A 12,605-nucleotide genomic window follows, 5' to 3' on the forward strand; every position below is an offset into this window, starting at 1 on the left:
CAGTCCTGCAGAATAATGATAACTCCTCTTTCCTATAACCATTAGGATGTTTGAAGCCTGGTATTAAGATGATTCCTTTTTAATGTTACAGTGATCAAGGAGGGAGTCAAGTATCTGCATTGTGCTTTTTAATCATTATTTGATCGAGTTTATTTCTGAGTGTACATCTCTGCACATCCAAGATACTGACACCCACCTCCCCATTAAGCAGCTCCACCGATTAAGTTCCACATTTTGGGAAACATGCAGCTTAGTGGGAAAGAAAAAGAACAGAGACCACATGCTGTGTAGCAAGTATTCCTATAGTGGCATAAATTAGGTGCCAGTCACACACAGAGAAAAGGGGTCAGAGTCCCAGCTCATCCACTAAGAAAGACTGCTGACCTGTGAGTTAGATTCTCAGGAAATACAATTTTCATCCTGAGTCTCCTGAAGGAGACTGACCATGTCTCACATCTCATACTCAGCTTGCCTACCACCCTCCTTTCATGTTTCAGACACCCGCCACAACACCAAGCATGGGTTAAGTGTCCAATGATTCTTACTTCAACCCTTTGGCATTTCAAAGGGGCCTGGTGAGAACAGACAAAGGTTATGTTCAGAACAGTTAAATTCAAATGATCCCAAATTTCTCAGATGAAGGTTTTTTTTTTTTTAAACTCATTAATAGTAATACACCTTCAAACACCTAAATCAGAGTCTTGGACTCCATCCCCTGCCATCTATTGACCCACTGAGTGACAGAAAACAAGTCACCTAACTTCTCTGGACCTCCATTTTCTCAGCTATAAATTGAGGGGCCTGGTCCACAGGACTGTAAGGTCCCTTTTAGATCCAGAGTCCCCCAATCTTCTGCTGTCTCAGATATTAATGTGGAGAGTTCACATCAATCTGGCTGAACTAGTCAATTTTAAAATCAGTGCTTGATTTATAGTAGAAAGAAGAGCATGCATGGAAGCAAGGGTAGGTAAGGACCCCAGCTCCAGCCCTTCCATTCTCCTGACACATACCGCTATCCCAGTATGACCACCTGCACAAATACCAGTATCAACATTTACTGTATGATGATTTGGGGTAATTTCCTATCTGGAGAGTGGGGTAAACACGACCTACTTCCAGAGCTATTGAGGGGGCAAAATGTTAAAATGTTTACAGCCTCACACCTAGTGGGCACATGCAGCATATTCCTTTATTCAAAGATTCTTTATCCAGCTCACTTAATCAACAACCTCAGATTCCAAAGACTTTTTACAATCCAAAGTACAGAGAGCCAGAGCTAGGAGAGCTCTAAAAGTCAGCTAAGTCCAACTCCCTCCAGCCCTGTGATTGACAAATGAGGAAAACAAGCTCAGAGAGACTCAGTAACTTGCCCAAGGACCTACACATATATTCTTCAGCAGCAAAGCCTGACCCAGAACACAGGGCAGCAGGCACCAAGGGTCATACAAGACACAGAGAGAACACTGCAGGCTCCACTCTACCTAAAGAAATTGGTAACTCCCCATACATCACTAAATACTGAAAAATAAAAGAACTTTTTAGTTATATATTTTTTGGAGTGTTGCAAGAGAGAAGTAGCATCATAGCTTGTCTGTGAAAGGCAGGCTTTCAAACTGAATTACCTATGAATTGAAGGTGAGACTTCCTTGCTATCAGCCTTTCCCAGTTATTCTGCTCCAATCTCCCTCACCCCACCCCATTTGTCCTTTTTTCAGTTTATACCTGGAGGCTAATACGCTTGCATTAGGACCCTCTTTGGACAAGGTGAGATGTTTCAGGCTGGGGCAATAATGCATGCCCCACTAAACACACACAAGAAAACTGTCACAGCTAAGTTACTCGATAAAGCAAAAATAATTCTCCTCTGCTTAGAAGCTCCAGCATGGGACAACTAGGAATTAATCAATTCGATTAATCAATTAATCAAATTGATTAAAGCACACTGATAACTCAAGGGTCGGGGGGCCTAAGGTCCTCCCAAAGGGCATGATCAAAATCCCTGAGACCGTTCAGGTGTTTCTGGAGAAACCTCAGCCCAGAGTCTACCAAGGGCTTCTTGGCCACGTGGGAGCACTGAAAAGGGAGTCCAGACAATATAAGGAGGAGCCTGGGTTACAGCTAGCTCCAAGGAGACCGCCCTCACCTGACACTCCCCTGCTGCCCAAGATTCCCAGAGCAAAGCATGTATCTACACAGATCATTTGACAGAAAGCTACACCAACAGTATGCTTGTTTACAGCTTCAGGTCAGCACACTCCCCAGTCAGTGTCTCCCAGAATTCAGAGGGCCCTAATCTAAGCCTCACATTGTGCACTTGAGCAAACAGACCCGAAGAGGGAAACGGTCCTGCCCGAGCTCATACCACGTGCCAGGGCTATGGGATGGAGCCTATGCTTGACCTTCAGTCTAGAGCTGTTCCCTCCCTTTAGACCTCCAGTCTAGAGCTCCTCTCTGCTAGGCCCACTCCCTCTTCCAAAACCCTGGGCTCACCTCCTGGTTCTGAGGATCCTGCCAGGTTGAACAATGCTCAGAAGCAGGTGGCAATTTAGCAATGCATCCAGTGGGACATTTGTAGGCCAGAGCAGCGGGGGGCTGTGTCCGTCCCCAGTGGCAAGGAGAGACTGCAGCGTGGAACTTTGAAAGGGCTCTCTCTTCCCTAAACGATCCTGATCCTCCTCCTCCTCCTCCTCCTCCTCCTCCTCCTCCTCCTCCACCTCCTCCCCCACTCCCTCTCCCCCTTCCTCCTCCTCTGTAGTACTACGGAGACATGTGCTCTGCTTGGGAGGAGGTAAGGAGGAAGATGCAGCTGTTTATTGGAAGAAGGGCAGCAATCTGCTGAGCTGGGCTATATACTCACACCTAGCAGAAGAGGAATGGGGAAAAAAAAGAGATCTGTTGCCACAGAATTATTAACCCTTGGGCTCCAGCTTTGCTCCTCACACAGCTGAAGCAGCGAGAGAAACAATACACTTAACCAATGGAGTGCCAGCCAAAGACATTACATCATCGGTCAGCACTGTCATTGGCTAATAATTCCTAGAAGGCAAAATTCTGCTTCTAGGTGCTTAACCCTTTCATGTTCACCATAGCAATGACTCAAGTATTTGGTCAAACCAATGGTTCCTGGACTTCCTTTTATCAGGATCATGTGGGCTGCTTTCTAAACATACAGATCTCTGTGCTTCATCCAGAACCATGAAAGCCTTCAGAAGGAAGATGAATATCTGTATTTTAAATAGTGTACAGAATGTGAGGACTACTGGTCTATTCAGAAACTCTTCCTCTCCAAAAGGTAAAAGAGATAATTGGTTGTCTGAGCATTTATTATGTACCTAATATTTACTGCATCATTTAATTTATTTACTATACTAAGCAATGAACACTACTGGATCCATTTCATAGGTATAAAAAGTAAGGTTCAGAGAGAATAAGTCACTTGCTCAAGAGATGGGACCTGGCTTTAAAAACCAGGCTGTTTGGGGCACCTGGGTGGCTCAATCAGTCGAGCATCCAACTTTCGCTCAGGTCATGATCTTGCAGTTCTTGAGTTCGAGCCCCACATCAGGCTCGCTGCTATCAGCACGGAGCCCGCTTCAGATCCTCTGTCCCCCTCTCACTGCCTTTCCCCAACTTGCACTCTCTCAAAAATAAATCAAATATTAAAAAAAAAATTAAGAGCTCGGCTGTTTGCACCCTACCTCATTCCCCCTCTGAAGCTCCCACTTGAAATCAAACTAAGCCATTTGCCTGCTTATTGCCTCCAGGGTTACAGAAAATGTAGAAAAACCTCTCAATGAGTTGGAAAATGCCAGTAACCTATGAAGAATGGTGGAATGAAGAGAATGGTGAATTCCCATAGTAGGTGTTCGGGGATCATGAACCCTCCAGAGAATCCTCTTTTTCTCAGGTTCCATTCTTCTGCTTCTGCTGCAAATCTCAGCTTCGCTGTCACTTTCTCTAGGAAGCCTCCTCCCACTCCCAAATCTGGGGCAGATTCTCCTGCTCCAGGCTCCTAAGGTCCCCTGTATCAGTGGACTGCAGCTGCTTGCTTAGTGGGTAAACTCCATAAAATTAGAGCCTTTTCCACTTTCTCCACCAACATACGCCCAGCACAGTGCTTGCCACATGTGAGTACTCCATCAGGACGAGGAGGGATGGGGAGGGAAGGCCCTTGCTGAAGGTCTAAATGGCATCATGCTGAGATGGGAATGGCAAAGCACTGGAGGCCAAGGGATACACATGAACAAAGTGTCTGACCTTGGGTAAGTTCATGTCCTGGGGGTTGGGGGGGGGGGTGGGGAGGGCTTGGTTTCCTCATCTGAAAATGAAGACAACAGCACCTCCCTCATAGGTAGATATGAGGATCAAATTAAAGAATGATCCAGGCTGTGATGTGCTCCTTTACACTGTCTCTCCCTAGATCTCATCCATTTTGTTGGCTGACATCTAAGTGCTGACAACTCCCATATTTATAGCTCTAGCCCAGACTTCCTCCCCACCCCAGGCTCCACGTGGATATCTCACAGGCATCTCTAACACAGCACGTGAATTTCCTCTCCGAACCACAACCTGCTCCCCACCTGGTCTCCTCCACTCTGTTATTGGTGCTCCCATCCAGCCAAGCTTTTATCTATTTTTGTTTTTGTAATTGAAATGAAACTCATATCACATAAAATGAACCATTTTGAAGTGTCCAACTAAGTGGCATTTACTACATTCATAATGTTGTGCAATCACCACCTCGATCTAGTTCCAAAACATTTTCATCAACCCAAAAAGGAAACTATTTACCCTTTAAGCAGTTATGCTTCATTTACTCTTCTTCCCCAAGTCACTGGCAAACACCGGTATGCTTTATGTCTCTATGGATTGATCTACTCTGGACATTTTATGTAAATGAAATCAGACACCATGTGAACTTTTGTGTCTGTCTTCTTTCACTTAGCATGTTTTTAAGGTTCATTCACATTGCAGCATGTATCAGTACTTCATTTCTTTTTATGGCTGAGTAATATTCTATTGTAAGTATATACCACATTTTGTTTATCCATTCACCTGTTGATGGACATTTGGCTCCACCTAACCTTAAACCATAAACCCATGGGTCATCTTTGGTTCTTCGGTTTACTGTATTCCCAACATCTAATCTATCAGCAAGTCCTTGTCCATTTTGTAACCAAATATAACTCTAATCCTTCTACTTTCCTCCAATACCATTGCTATTCTGCAGCCAAGACACCAACATCCCTCTCACCTAACTCTTAATTGGTGACAAAATCCCATTCCTCTCCCTCGTCCATTTTTCACCAGGTAGCTACATAAACCAGATCATTCATCAACTCTAGCAATATTTACTGAACACTTTGCCTCATGGAGCTTGCATCCTAGAGGCATGACAGACAACAAACAAATATATAGTATAACCTCAAGTCATTACTAGGCTTAAAATCCCTCAATGACCTTTCAATGCACTTCAAATAAAATCCAAGCTCAGCATGGCCTTCCAAGGAACCGTCTACTTCTCCAAACTCATCTCAGGCTGTTCCCCAATCACACTGGGCTCCATTCCTCCACCTCCTGGTCCTTGAACAAGCTGTTCTTTCTGTCTCTTGATCCTGGCATTGTTTAGCATTGCTGGATCCTTCTCATCCCTCAGGTCTCAGGATAAATATCACTCCTCAACATGACCTTCCCTGGCCACTGTTGTTAAGCAGATCCCCACCTCATTCATTTCACTCATTCAAGAAGTATGTGCTAATCACTGTGCTGGGCTCTTGGGATAAAGCAATATGTGACCTCCTGGAGCCATCAGTCTAATGGGGGGGGGGTGGCAAACAACAAGGAAATAAATAAAATGAATGAACAAGTGCTATGAAGGGAGAGTAAAAGGGAGGGGACTTGCCTTATACAAGATGGTCCAAAAGGCCTTGCTGTGGAGATTATACTAAAAGATTCAGTTGGGAAAAGGGCCTATTACTCTCTATCACTTCCTGGCTAGGCAATGGGATGTTCTTTTTTTTTTTTTTTCAATATATGAAATTTATTGTCAAATTGGTTTCCATACAACACCCAGTGCTCATCCCAAAAGGTGCCCTCCTCAATACCCATCACCCACCCTCCCCTCCCTCCCACCCCCCATCAACCCTCAGTTTGCTCTCAGTTTTTAACAGTCTCTTATGCTTTGGCTCTCTCGCACTCTAACCTCTTTTTTTTTTTTTTCCTTCCCCTCCCCCATGGGTTTCTGTTAAGTTTCTCAGGATCCACATAAGAGTGAAAACATATGGTATCTGTCTTTCTCTGTATGGCTTATTTCACTTAGCATCACACTCTCCAGTTCCATCCATGTTGCTACAAAGGGCCATATTTCGTTCTTTCTCATTGCCATGTAGTACTCCATTGTGTATATAAACCACAATTTCTTTATCCATTCATCAGTTGATGGACATTTAGGCTCTTTCCACAATTTGGCTATTGTTGAGAGTGCTGCTATAAACATTGGGGTACAAGTGGCCCTATGCATCAGTACTCCTGTATCCCTTGGGTAAATTCCTAGCAGTGCTATTGCTGGGTCCTAGGGTAGGTCTATTTTTAATTTTCTGAGGAACCTCCACACTGCTTTCCAGAGTGGCTGCACTAATTTGCATTCCCACCAACAGTGCAAGAGGATTCGGCAATGGGATGTTCTATCATTCAATGTTTGCTCTTGAAGAATCAAAGCATTTAATGTCTGTCTCTCTCTCTCCCCTAACAGACTGCACTGTATCCCCAGCACCTAGGACAGTGCCCTATCATTTAGGAAGCACTCAATGCACATTGTTGAATTAATAATTGGTAAATAAATTAATTAATTAATCAGACCACCAAAGAAATCACCTCATAGACTATAAAAAATCATATCATTTTGATTGCTGCCTTTGTTGTTATTGCTATTATTTTATGGCAAAAGGACACATACTCTGTTGGGTTTTAGAAAAAAGACTGGGTTGACTGTAAAACAAGAGTTAAAGTACTTGACTCAGAATACCACTAGACAACTAGGAGAGAATGCATATAGATAATAGGCACTCAATAACAGGAAGTGGTAGTCATTGTAGCTATTATTATTAAAGATCCTTTCCTCTAAAGCCTATTTACCCAACTCTAACTCCCAAATCTACTTTCAGATGCAGTCAAGAAGGTTAAAGGCAAAAGAAATGAACACTTTTTAAATACCTGCTCTGCACCAGATTCAGTGCAAACCAGTTTCTGTCAAGTTATCACATTTACTTCCCAAACCCATCCTGCAGAGGTAGCTGCTGTGGGACAGCTCTCAATCCCTCTCCAAGACAGAGGCACCCCTTCCTCCCCTGGGCCCTACTGCCAGTTCCGTTGGCTGAGTCCCTCTTCAGGAACTGTCTTGCTGAAGGGACAACCAAAGTTATGCCCTTCCCTGCATCCACTGGCTGGCCAACATGGGGCTTCCAAGGCCTGGCCCCCAGGCCTCAGGGGATCAACTAAGGCCTCTTTTGCATTGCATCACAGATCTACCTTCCCTGTGCCCAATCCTGTTTTCCTCACCTGTCACCCCCTTGGACAGTGAGACGACTCCCCCCAAGTCCCCCTTCACACAAACCTCAGAATCTCTGAGTCTTTTACCAAGGAATTTGATCTTCTAAAGGTAGTTACGATATTTCCGTTTAAATCAGAAAAGTGACATTCAGAAACATTGATTAATGTCCCCAAAGCACACAGCTAAAGTAACTTTCTGGCCTGACTCCCCAGTGACACCTTGCTTTTTATTACAGCCTCTAACAGCCAAGACTGTGCCTCTGCAAGGCAGAAAGAGGAGGAGAGAGGTACCATTCCCAATCCTCCAGGGTCCATGCCTGATGACAAGGTTGAGGTCAAAGCCTCCTGAAACAATACAAAAATGACCTGCAGGTTGCAGAAGCAAGTATCACAGAGGCAACATTTCCTGGCCCAAATCTTTGTCCAGAGGCCAGGGAGCAGGGCTCCTGGGCAGTTGGGGCTGCTTTCCGGGCCCAGAGCATTTGCAGCCAAGTCCGAATAGCAACTACAACTTACCGGCTCTCTGATGCTCCAGTCTCCATCCATTTTCCAGAGAGCTGCCAGAGTTACCTGGTCACTGATCAGAATTCCTCCACTGCACTCCACCCCAGGACAAAATTCAAGACAGTCAAGGCTGCATTTTAAGGTCTGCGCATGGTTTAGCCCCCCGCCATGCCGACAGCTCATTTCCTACCCACAGTAAGCCCTGGTCCTTCGTGATTATCTAATGGGATACTAGACTTTTTCAGCTTCCTTACCTCTCTCTGGAATTCCCGCTATCCCAGCAGCCCTCCCCCTTGGCCCCCTCCCCCCAGCTTTCAGCGGGGCAAACCCTCCGCCTCCTCCAGTCCCCACTCAAAGGTCGCCTCCGCTCCAAAGCCGTCCTGGCTGCCTCACGCCTCCTCTACACCTCGTGTCCCCTGTACTACGGTGCTCGGAAACTGTTCCTCCTACTGTCCTTCTTGGCCCCAGGAGCCCCTCCAAGGCCCGTCTTCGTGCCACCAGGGCTCAGCACAGTGCCTGGCACACAGCGGGGGAGCCGATAAATGCTGAATAAACACGGGGCGCGGCATCAAGGCTAGTCCCCGCTGCGAGCTCAGCCAGGGAGCCGCTCGGAGGTTTCTTCCTGCGCCTCAGAAAGACTGGAAAAAGGCAATGGCGTGACAAATCTGACCCCTAGCCCCAGGCCAACAGGTCCTGAGGGGTCTGAAGACCTGGGTCGAGCGCATGTCCGGCCGGGGGCTCCGGGGCCCCCGGCATTTCCCGCGCGCCGACCTGTCCGTCGCAGGGTCGGGCCGGGGCCGGGCTGCGGCAGCCTGTGGAGGGAGAGTGGCGCGGCGGCTCGTCGCCTCCCTCCCGGGCCCTCCGCGCGCCCGCACCCCACGGGCACAGGGCCGGCGCGCCGGGGACGAGGACGCCACCGGCAGCCCCGTCTGAGGGGCCGCGGGCGGGGACGGGGGGGGGGGGCTCCCAGCTTCCGGAAACCCCACAAAGTCTACTTCGCGGCGGCGCTCCCCTTACCGTGCGAGCCGCCAGGAAACCCGCGCCAGGGGAGTGCCTCGGCCGCGGCGCCCGCCTGCGGATACGCTCCGGGTCCGCGAGCTCAGCCTCCGCACCCGGCCGCGCTCCAGCGTCTCCCCTCCGCCGCCCGGCCTCCCCGCCGCGCCGCACCGCCCCATTGGCTCGGACGGCCAGGCCCCGCCCCCTGGGGCCCCGCCCCGCGCCTCCCACCACGGCGCCCCTCACGTCTCCACGCGGGAAAGTTGCTTCCTGACTCTGAGCTCTCCCCCGGCTCGGGTAGCCGAGTGCAGTGATCATTCCCTATCCCAAAAGCGTCTCTACGCCCCTTGGGGAGTGCGAAGAGTGCAGCGTTCTTGGAAGCCAGCTTTGAGCAAGGCACCTGACATTCCAGGACTTCAGGAGGCGCCTCAGAGAAACCCTGCCTCACTGTCTGCTCGCGTCTCAGGTACTGTGCCGGTCACTCGGCGCGGGGGGTGCAACAGGAACCAGACAAAGTCTGTCGCCCTCCTGTAGTTTGCGTGGAGTCGGGATGGGGGCAGGTTTAATGAAGGTACACGAAGAAGATATGTCAGATTGTTATGGGAGGGAGAGGTGATTCTAAATAAGAAAGGGGCCTTGGGACGTTGTAAATAGGAGGGTTTCTTGGGGCCGCTTGGGGAGGTGATAGTTGAACAGAGTTGAAAGAGAAAAGGGATTCCAGGACTGGAAGGAGAGCATCGCCGGCAGGGGGCAGTAGATGCACCGTGATTCTGAGGCCACAAGTGGAGACTAGGATAGCCCAGAGTGCTGAGCAAGGAAGAGGTGCGCTAGGCTGGAGAGAGTGCGTGGGGCCGATTTCCCCAGAACCCGGAGGGGTGGGGGTGGGGGTGGGGCAGCCTGAATAGCTTCGGTTCGTTATAAGGACAAAACAAAAATAAGCCATCGAAGGGAGGCTACGACATGTTTAAAAGACCACTGTTGCTTGTGTGGAGAATAGATTTTGGAAGAGAGAATGAAATAGCAGCGAGACCAGTTAGGAGGTGTCTTGTCGGCTCACGCTGCCATAACCAAATACCATAGACTGGTTGGCTTAAACAATAGACATTTATTTTCTCATAGTTCTGGACGTGAAGGTCAAGGTGCCAGCGTGGCCTGCTTCTGGTGGGAGCTCTCTTCCTGGCTTGTAGATGACTGCCTTCTCCCCGTGTCCTCATAAGGCAGGGAGAAAGAGAGCAAGTTCTCTCCTGTCTCTTCTTAGAAGGACATGAGCCCCATCATGAGGTCCCCACCTGCAGGACTTCACCTAAATCACCAAAGGCTCTGTCTCCAAATACCATCTTGTCGTGGGTTAGGGCTTCAACATTTGGGCGGGGGGGGGGGGGGGGGGGGGAGGGGCGATGCTTAGTTCAGTGTGTAACTTGAGTCTACCGCAGGAGTCCAGGCAAGAGATGATGGTGACTTAGACGAAGGTGGTGACAGTGGAGATAGGGAGAGTGGACCAACTGAAATACATTTTTAGAATATCATGGAGGGGCGCCTGGATGGCGCAGTCGGTTAAGCGTCCGACTTCAGCCAGGTCACGATCTCGCGGTCCGTGAGTTCGAGCCCCGCATCAGGCTCTGGGCTGACGGCTCGGAGCCTGGAGCCTGTTTCCGATTCTGTGTCTCCCTCTCTCTCTGCCCCTCCCCCGTTCATGCTGTGTCTCTCCCTGTCCCAAAAATAAATAAACGTTGAAAAAAAAAATTAAAAAAAAAAAGAATATCATGGAAAGCCTTGGTGATGAGTTGGTTTTAAGAAATGTGGAAAACAGGGGCGCCTGGGTGGCGCAGTCGGTTAAGCGTCCGACTTCAGCCAGGTCACGATCTCGCGGTCCGTGAGTTCGAGCCCCACGTCGGGCTCTGGGCTGATGGCTCAGAGCCTGGAGCCTGTTTCCAATTCTGTGTCTCCCTCTCTCTCTGCCCCTCCCCCGTTCATGCTGTGTCTCTCTCTGTCTCAAAAATAAATAAATGTTAAAAAAAAAAAAATTAAAAAAAAAAATGTGGAAAACAGATGAATAAAGAATGACTCCCAGGTGCTCACCTTGAGCCATCCTTGAGATAATGGTGCCCTTACCAACATGGGGAAAGACTAGGAAGGGACAGGTTGGAAGCAGAATGGAAATAAAGGCTCCACCATGGACATTTGAGAAACCCATTGGGCAAGCTACAACAACTGTACCAGGTTCTCTTCAAATTGTTTTACATATATTAACCAATTGTATACATAATTCTTATAGTAACTGTGTGGTGGAAAAGGACTCTCATTGTCCCCGTATCACAGTGGAGGAAATGAAGGCACTAAAAGATTGAGCAACTTGCCCAAAGTGAGGGCTGGTTACCCAAGTAGAAAGCACAGATGTGAGCCTGGGGCTGGAGATATGCACTGGGGAGTGTTCTGACCTGGGACCATATGAGACCACCTAATGTGAGAAGAAAGTGGAGCCAAGGACTGAGAGCCCTTGGAAGTTTGTCTTCCAACATCTCTGCTTACTGCATGGCCCTTAGTAAGTGACTTCAGTCAATAAGAGGGAGTAACCCGACTTCAGTAACCAAGGGAGGAAAACTGGCTCAGGAGTCACAAACTTTAATACTGTTGGGGACGGGCAATAATGTAATAAGTGAAGTTGGCAGGGTGTGATAGAACAGGGTGGGGTAGAGACTGTGGTGCACTGAGGTGTGTGTAGACCTGCCTAAGGGGGCAGGCTGTTACTTAACAACTCATGTTTGCCGTATAGCAGTAGGGACCCTGAGTTGCCAGATGATCTGATTTTCATTAAATTTTCATTAAGAAAAATTCAGATTATGTTACATCTCCAAGTGTTTAAATGTTGGCGATTAATTAAAAAAAATGTAAAGGACTGTGTGAACCAAGATTGTTGAGCAAAATCAAACCCATGCATAGACAGGATTTGCCCCTTTGGCTACTACTTTCCACCTCTGGATCAGGCAGTACCTCAGATCCTTCCTGAGTTTCTATTCAGACATGGATAATGACAGTAGTGGACATAAGAAGATGAAGAAGATCAAGGAAATGTCAGCTCATAAACCCTGCATGGATTTTTGCCCCATCGCTGCCTCTCCCCACCCTGGAATATCCTTTCTAAGCTTCCGTCTCCCCTACCTGTGAAATGAAGTCAGAGAACAGCTCTGACTTCTCTCAACTCTAAGATTTGGACTTATATGTAGTTTTTGTTGTTGTTGTTGTTTTTAAGAATATTGGCCTTCAAATGTGCACAGGAGAGTTGCTTGGAGAAAAATGGAAAGGATGTTCTTGTCTAGGCCTATAAATTCAAAAACCTTCACTAGTATCAGTTTTAAACAAAGAAAGAAAAGAGGAAATGGTTAGTGGGATAAAAGTGTAGATGAGAAACCAGGCAAATTATGGCATGGAAAATAATTTTTTATTGCACTGTGAATAAGCGGGATAAAAGGCAGTTAGATGCAGAAGTGCTTAGTGGTTTCTATTGAAAATTCAATGTATCATAGCCAGTTCTCTATATTTATCATCAAGGGTTTAGC

The 12,605-nt window shown here is 47.7% G+C and overlaps 1 protein-coding gene across 1 annotated transcript in view; it reads right to left on the reverse strand.

The window, feature by feature from the left end:
- SYN3 (synapsin III) overlaps positions 1 to 9,194 on the reverse strand; it is a 465,413-nt gene extending 456,219 nt beyond the window's left edge. The window contains 1 exon segment of the mRNA XM_043562446.1: positions 9,070 to 9,194. The gene's annotated coding sequence lies outside the window, so the exon portion shown is untranslated.
- Between the last annotated feature and the right edge of the window lie 3,411 nt (positions 9,195 to 12,605).

Source organism: Prionailurus bengalensis, chromosome B4, assembly GCF_016509475.1.
Source record: "Prionailurus bengalensis isolate Pbe53 chromosome B4, Fcat_Pben_1.1_paternal_pri, whole genome shotgun sequence".
Classification (NCBI taxonomy): domain Eukaryota; kingdom Metazoa; phylum Chordata; class Mammalia; order Carnivora; family Felidae; genus Prionailurus; species Prionailurus bengalensis.